The sequence below is a fragment of the Limulus polyphemus genome, unplaced genomic scaffold, assembly GCF_000517525.1.
Source record: "Limulus polyphemus unplaced genomic scaffold, Limulus_polyphemus-2.1.2 Scaffold3282, whole genome shotgun sequence".
Classification (NCBI taxonomy): Eukaryota; Metazoa; Arthropoda; class Merostomata; order Xiphosura; family Limulidae; genus Limulus; species Limulus polyphemus.
The window spans coordinates 32,971-40,898 of record NW_013668892.1 but is presented as its reverse complement, the minus strand read 5'-3'; positions in this window follow the sequence as shown (position 1 = coordinate 40,898).

Below are 7,928 nucleotides of genomic sequence, written 5' to 3'. Positions count from 1 at the left end.
TTTGTTCTCTACGAGTGCAAAACACACGCTTTATATTACCCTGAAAAACCGTAACTACTGTTCGCTTCTTTAATTATCTATATATCGCTGGTTTTTCTGCCAGGCTTATATACTAACGAAGGGGGGGGGGGTCTCGAATACACTCGGGCCTCCCCGATCATTCGAGAAATTTCACGCACGCTACCAGCCCCAAACGCGCCAGCAGTGTCACGTGACTTCCGCAGTCATAACACTGCCTCTTCCTCAGTATTAAACCAATAAATAATTAACAATAATTCAATTAAATGTACAGAATTTACAAACACAAAATTAAAATACAACAAAATCTCTTAATTTTTACAACGGCGTTTCTTCTTTCATACTGGTCTCCATCTCATTGGCCTCTGCTTCACGTGGGGTTAATCTGCTCCATCACGAAATGTCCCATTATCGGTAGCAGTCACATCAGTGGTAGTAACTTCATTAACAGCTTCACTGTTTTCCCTTTCAAAATCAGGTAGAGTTTCTTCTTCAACAGTGGCTTTTTCAAGTGACACGTCTTCAGCAGCGTCATTTGTTCTGTTGTTCATTTCGTTTCAACTGAAATGTCCTGAACTGCGATAACGCCAAAGCCTGTTGGCATGCACCACTTTTGGCTTACCTCGCCGACCACATTTTATTCGGAAAGTCACGTCTGAGAGACGATCCACTATGTCATATGGGCCTTCCCATGGAGAAGACAACTTAGGAGACTTCCCTTTGGTCTTCCTGGGATTATACAACCACACCTTGTCTCCTGGTACAAAGTTGATTTCAGTAGATTTCTTATCATAACATAGCTTCATGAAATCAGTGGACATTTTTAAATTTGAATGTACTTGATGATGAATATCATCCATCCTTTCAGATAACACTTTCACAAACTCTGGCACATTTTCAGGCAACTCTTCATAAGGTGGGCGTCCTGTTATCCTAACCTAACCTAACCAAACATCAGCTTTGCTGAAGTGTATCCAGTGACTTCATGTTCTGCTGTTCTATAGGCCATCAACAGTGGAGGGAGTAAGACATCCCAGTCATCTTGGCAGCTATTACAAAACTTTGCCAATTCCTGCCCCAGTGTCCAATTGTACTTTTCTATCATCCCACCAGACTGTGGGTGAAGTGGCATTGTCCTAGTCTTTCGCATGCCAAACAACTTGCAGCATTCATGGAACAAGGCTGATTCAAAATTACGGCCTTGATCGGAATGAAGTTCGTATGGCATACCAAACCAGAAGAAGAAATCAATAATTATTACCCGAAGCTACAGCTGTAGCTTCCTGAATTTGGTATTGCATATGCCTCAGAAACTTGGTGAAATAATTCATCACCACACAAATGTACTTGTTTCTAGCACGAGTTTGTAGCAACAGACCAGCAATGTCAATGGCTACTCTTTCCATTGGTGCACCAACTTGATATAACTTTATTGGAGCACGCCCCTTATGCTTGGGTCCCATTTTAGCACAACATGTACTGCAGGTCCTGCACCATTCTTCCACATTTTGCTTCATACCTATCCAGTAATATCTCTGCCATAGGTGACTCAATGTGTTCTTAACTCCAAGATGTCCTCCTGTTAAACTATCATGGGATTGATGCAGCACAACTTCCCGTAACTTTCTCGGTATAACTGTTTGCCAGGTCGTCACTTTCCCTTCTGCAGTTTCTCATCTCCAAAGAAGAATATCATCTTCAAGCTTCCACTGGTCCCATTGTGCCCAATAGTTCTTTGTCACAGGGCTTAAGCTAGACACCCAAGCAGGGTGCAAAACACTTGCTTATAGAATATCAATTATTGGTTTCAAATCCTTGTCTTTCCCCTGTTTTGCTTTAATATCTCTACTTGGTTCCATTTCACCATCGTCAACTCCTTCAGTCACTTTGACTTCAGCTTGATGGCACCTGGTTAGTTCAACCTCTCTTTTAACACTTACCGGAATTTGACCTTTGTTGTTCCCAAACGTCATTTTATCAAAGTTAACTACACACTTCCTCGGTAGTAAGTAGTCCAACTCTAATATGTATGGGTCTTCGATGTCAGCCAAGTATATTTTGTGTCTGTCCTTTATGCCCATGAGCTCAATAGTTACCCACACTGGTCTCCACAACCTTTCATAATGTCCTATCACACCACAGAGTTTCTGTATGGCCTTTGGTACTCTTTTGTGATCTAGCACCTTGATACTCACAAGGGTTTGCTGAGATGCAGAATCGATGACAAAGTTGCACTGTTAGCCATCCAGCTTTCCTGTCATGTAGACACTATGTGTACTTGCCATTTTACTCTTAGCTGTTGAAACTTTCACGGTAGTATTCTTCTTACACTGGCTCTTCACATGTCCTTGCTCTCCAAAGTTCCAACACTTTCTGGGTAGTAGCCTTTCCTGCCTTGGCATCTTCCCTGTGTTGAAGTTGCCAGCATTGAGATCTCTTGTGCCCAGGTTTGTTACAGTGCCAGCATAGTCCCTCAAACTTCTCTGAGGGCTGCCCTTTTCTGGCCTTGAATCCTAATGACTGTACCACCCTGGGTACCTCTGTGCTGGACTTAACGTAGGATTCGAATTCAAGAGCTCTGGGCATTGCATCCTGCATAGTAGAGGGGTGTGCTTGCTTCACTTGTATCTTCAGTTGTGGACTGTTCAAGGCATCTATAAACTGATCCCTCAGCAACAGCTTGAGGACATCAGGTAGTGCAGTTCGGTAGGCCTTGTGTGCCATACTCTCCAAATCCTGTGCCAGCTCTTGCAGGCTCTCCCCTTTAGCACGGAATCCAGTCCTAAACCTTGCCCTGTAGATGTCGGACTGATTTTGAGTTCCATACCTGAATTCTAGAGCAGCTACCAATGCTCTGTATTTGTGCCTGTCCTCTGCTGAAAACTGTCCAAGTATTTCCACTGGTTGTCCCTTCAGGCTCGTTGTCAGGTACACTGCTTTTTGCTCCTCTGTCCATCCATTCATTTCTGCCAAATTGTGCTCCATATGCTTCCCATGGTGCCTTCCCATCAAATTTCTGTGGCTTCCTCTGTGCTAGATCACCCCTATTGCTGACACTCATTTTTGGAATGTGACTTCTGTCAGGACTGAAGATGTCTGCATAAGGGTTTAACTCCAGGGTCTGGAAGGGCTTCCTGTTGTCTGAGGCTGATCAGTTCCATGCTTAATGTATCATCCCTGTGTAAAAGACAGTAAACCGTCCTTTAATATATTTAATTCCCTTTGAAATTTACTAATCTTTTCCATTGTTGTGTGCTGGCTTTCTCTCAACTGTTAAAGACTTTCTTCTTGATTTATTTCTAGTTCCAGTTGCCACTGGTACTGATTTTCTTGCCACTGCTGTAGTCTCTCTTCTTGTTTATTTTCTCTTTCCTCCAACCACTGCTGTAGCCTCTCTTGTTTCTTTTCTTTCTCCCCCAACCACTGCTGTAGTCTCTTTTCTTGTTTATTTTCTCGTTATTCTTGTTTCTTTTCTTTTTCCTCCAACAACTGCTGTAATCTCTCTTGTTTATTTTCTTTCTCCTCCAACCACTGCTGTAATCTCTCTTGTTTCTTTTCCTGTTCGAGCTGCCACTGTTGCAGGTTTTCTTGCCACTGCTGTTGTCTTTCTTCTTGTTTATTTTCTCGTTCCATTTGTTTCTTTTGCTGTTCTTGTATTGCTGCCATCAAATCTGCTGTAGTTTGATTTGCCGCTTCTCGTTTCCATCTTTATTTTTTTCGTCCCACTCTCTGACATCAATTTCTTACGTATCTGCTTGTTTGTTAATTTCCGGTATAAATTCTTTCCGAGGAACTTCAGTGATACAAGTCCCCTCTTGATTAAACCAGTTTATTCTTTCTCGATACAAACTTTTAGTACACAGAAAGTCCACAGTCAGTACGTTTCTCATCACTTTAAACTTAACAACGTTTATAATACATGCTATAAATCACACTGATTGACAATCTCAATAACTTCTCTACGAGTGCAAAACATACACTTTATCTTACCCAGCTGGCTTCTGCTGCCAGGCTTATATACTAAAGAAGAAGGTTTGCCAAAATTCGAGGAGTTCCCTGATAATTCGAGAAACTCATTCACACATGCGATATCAGCGTCACGTGACTTCCGCTGTCGTAACAATATATCAAAGTCTCAAGTAGCTATGAAATATATTATTTTTAACATTGTATCTTCATACAAAACATGAAGCTTTGAAAATAATATATCTCGCAGCCACCTAAGTTTCATCATTTTGAGTTGTATTTGATACCAGTCACCTTGAAATTACTCATTAGAGAAGTGTGTAATTTCTAAAATGTTGATGCAGATTGTACATTAAGTCTCATACACGTGAGTTATTTCCACCTACAATAGATACTTTGTCTTTCCATATCAAACATTTCTATTATTAGCCAACAGTGTGAAAACAGTATCATTTCAAAAGTCTTGATCCACCCCCTACAGAATCCATGGACTGGAGATATGAAGACGACATGATATTGCAGGTGCTGTCTAGAACTAATTTCTTTCAGTTTCAAAACTAGGTGCAGTAATTTACGCAACAACAACAAAAAATCTTAATCTGTCATGCATAAGATCCTAATAATTGACATTAATGACAACTGATTATGGTTACACAAATAGCTAACGAATCTGTGAGATACATACAACGAGTATACTCTGTAAATTGCAAACAATTCCCGCTTTTGCTTTTATATTACGAGGGATGAAGCTTGTCATACCTGTCAGTTGGTCGGAAAGTCTAACCAGAGAAAGAAAAAAGACAGATAGAAAGACAGAAATAAATAGAGAAAATAAAAAAAGAAAGAAAAAGACAGAAAGAAAGGAAGAGACAGAAATAACTTATAAGTCTGCTAGGAACCCGTTATAGGCATGTACGATATAAACCGTGATTTTGCTAACCCTTATCTACCGGAAAATATACGACTTTTGACTCGGACGTTAGTATCTTTCTGAAAGTATTACTAAATTATCATCGGACATTAGTAGTTTTATGAAAATATTATCTAGCTTCGACGGTCCAACAATTCAGTGCCTAACAAAGCTAGCTAGCTTCTCGGCAATTGTATGTACATCGACTTCAAATTAACTCGCTGGATATCAAGGATATCTTCTGAACTAGGAAGAATATTTTATGTTATTTGTAAGTTAGTGAAATCTTTGTTTATGAAACTTTGTTTGTAGTAATTAATCGTAATAGTTGCTATTGTAAATTGTACTGTTGAATATATATTAAAACGTGTTTGTATGAAAAACGGTGTTCATGTTTATCTTGTTGGCAAATACCTTAAATTAACTAAAATATCGGCTTCCGACTATTTCAAATTCGCAGTAAGTAATATAGTAAATTGAAGGTTCGTGTCTGAGATTTGAATCAGAGACAAAATTCAATCTAAATTAAAATTTAAATCATAATCGAATTTATATTTATCAGTGCCAACAAGATTTGATCATGTCGCCTTATCAAGATTTTCTTGTATCATATTCCCTAAAACAACTAGAAAAATATAACAAAAATGAATTACTCGAAATTGCCAAAGTTTTAGAACTAGAAGTTAAAAAGTTCAATGAAAAAAAAATGAACTAAAAAAGCGTATTATCGAAATACTAGTCGAATATGATTTGTTGCCTGAAGAAGCATTAGGGGAATACTCTAAAGTCCTTACTAGCCAATCGAGGTTAAGCGATAAGGATAAATTAGAGATCCAGCTAAAACTCAAACAAGTCGATCTTGAAGAAGCTCGTATTGAAGCTGAAAGAGAAAATAAACGCCTCGAGGCCGAACAAACTCGTTTGAAGCCGAGAAAGAACAAATTCGTATTGAAGCCGAAAAAGAGAACGAACGAACGAGCTCGTATTGAAGGTGAGAAAGAACAAACTCGAATTGAAGCCGAGAAAGAAATGGAAATTATACTTAACTGCGATCGACCAAGCCAAAATAACAAATTTGAACTTAATTGATATGTTAAAGTACTATCGTTCAATGAAAATGAAGTAGATAAATATTTCCAACATTTTGAGAAGGTTGCCCAAACCATAGAATGGCCCATCGAAAAATGGTCATCATTATTACAAAGTGTCTTAACTGGTAAAGCACAAGAAGCCTACACCATTCTCTCTTTAGAAGATTGTACGAATTATGGATAAGGTTAAAGCAGCTATTCTCAAAGCATATGAACTAGAACCAGAGGCTTATCGCCAAAAGTTTAGAGGTTATCGCAAAACAAGATAATCAAACTTAAATGGAATTTGCCATGAAAAGAGGTTTATTTTGATCGATGGTGTAATTCGATGCATATTTGCGATAGTTTCGACAGACTAAGACAGTTATGTCTAATTGAGGAATTTAAACTTTGTGCACATGACAACCTCAAAACTTACTTAGATGAAAAGAAAGTTGAAACACTACAGGAAGCAGCCGCTCTTTCCGATGACTACACTTTAACACATAAAACCACTTTCTATAAAAATAAATTCCTACCATTTCAACAAAAACCTGTACTTATTTAATCCATTGAAGTTGAAGATTCTTTCAAAAAATCCAGCTTCTCTAGTTCAAAATTTTCATACAGTTGGGCTGAAACTTCGTCAAAACCATCAAGGCCTGTCTGCCATTTTTGTAAAAAACCTGGTCATGTTATGTCCAATTGTTGGGGTTTAAAAAGAAGAAGGAGGCAACACCCAATGCGTTTGTGTCCACATATTACGAATGTCCTTTAAATTATAAACAATTATCGTGCTTAATTTTTTTAATATGTATTGAATATGTTATCATAATAATACTATTACTTAGTGCTCGGAAGTTCCCATTTAATACAAATGTTCAACATCAAAACAACTCCATATATATATATATATAGAGAGAGAGAGACAGAGAGAAAATATAATGTTCCCTTTCAAAGCAAGTACCACTAAGTTATTCCAAAATTTAAGATTGTTGTTATTGTTGTCTGTTTAGCGCAAAGCTAGACAATGAGTAATTTGTGCTCTGTCAAACGAGGAAAAACGAATCTCGGATTTTAGTACTGTAAGTCCGTAAATTTATCACTGATACATCAAGATACAATTTAAGAGGGGAAAAGTGCTATAGCAATGTTCTAGAATAACTTGTAAATTCCAGAAAATATAAAATATCACAAGCAAACCCCTTAAATATATTTACGTTATGAAGCAACTTGAAATTTTCGAGGAAATTTCATCAATTGCTTCAAGAGTTTTTAAGTGTTTAAAAGTATTTAGAATAAAACTTAAGGGTTTTTAACAAAGTAATTCGAAGATTCCACCAATTGCTTCAAGAGCTTTGAGTATTTAAAGGTACTTAGAATAAAAGCTTAAGGGTTTTAACGAAGTCATTTGAAGATTTCACCAATTGCTTCAAGAGCTTTGAATATTTAAAAATACTTAGAATAAAAGCTTCAGGGTTAATACGAGCAAGATAGTAAAGATAGATATAAAAAGAAAAGGAGGCTACAATAGGACGCCTGTGTTACGAAATAAGCCTTGAGAAATGAATAAACAGGAACTTGGTTATACAAGAGGCATCATTCAGAAGTAAGCAGCAAAACACCGGCAGTACTTAAAAACAAGCTTGAGAGGCGAGCCTGAGAATCAGTGGCCCAGGGTCAATAGCAGAGTTAGTAAGAAATATTGCATAACAAGCAGGATGTGAACGCCAATATATGTGACAGTTTGATGAAGTGTTGGCTTCGCTCTCTTAGCACTATGGAAGCTACAGAAAAGTTTAGATTTGGTGAATCATACCGGCCCTTTGAAGCAGTATTAGTTACAGCACCTGTGTGTAGCAGTACGAGTGAATAGGTGGCCGGCTATCACCACTTATCTATGACCAATAACTTGAGAGTTTTGGTTTAGGTTCTGGATTATACCGGGAATTACCCTAAAGTAT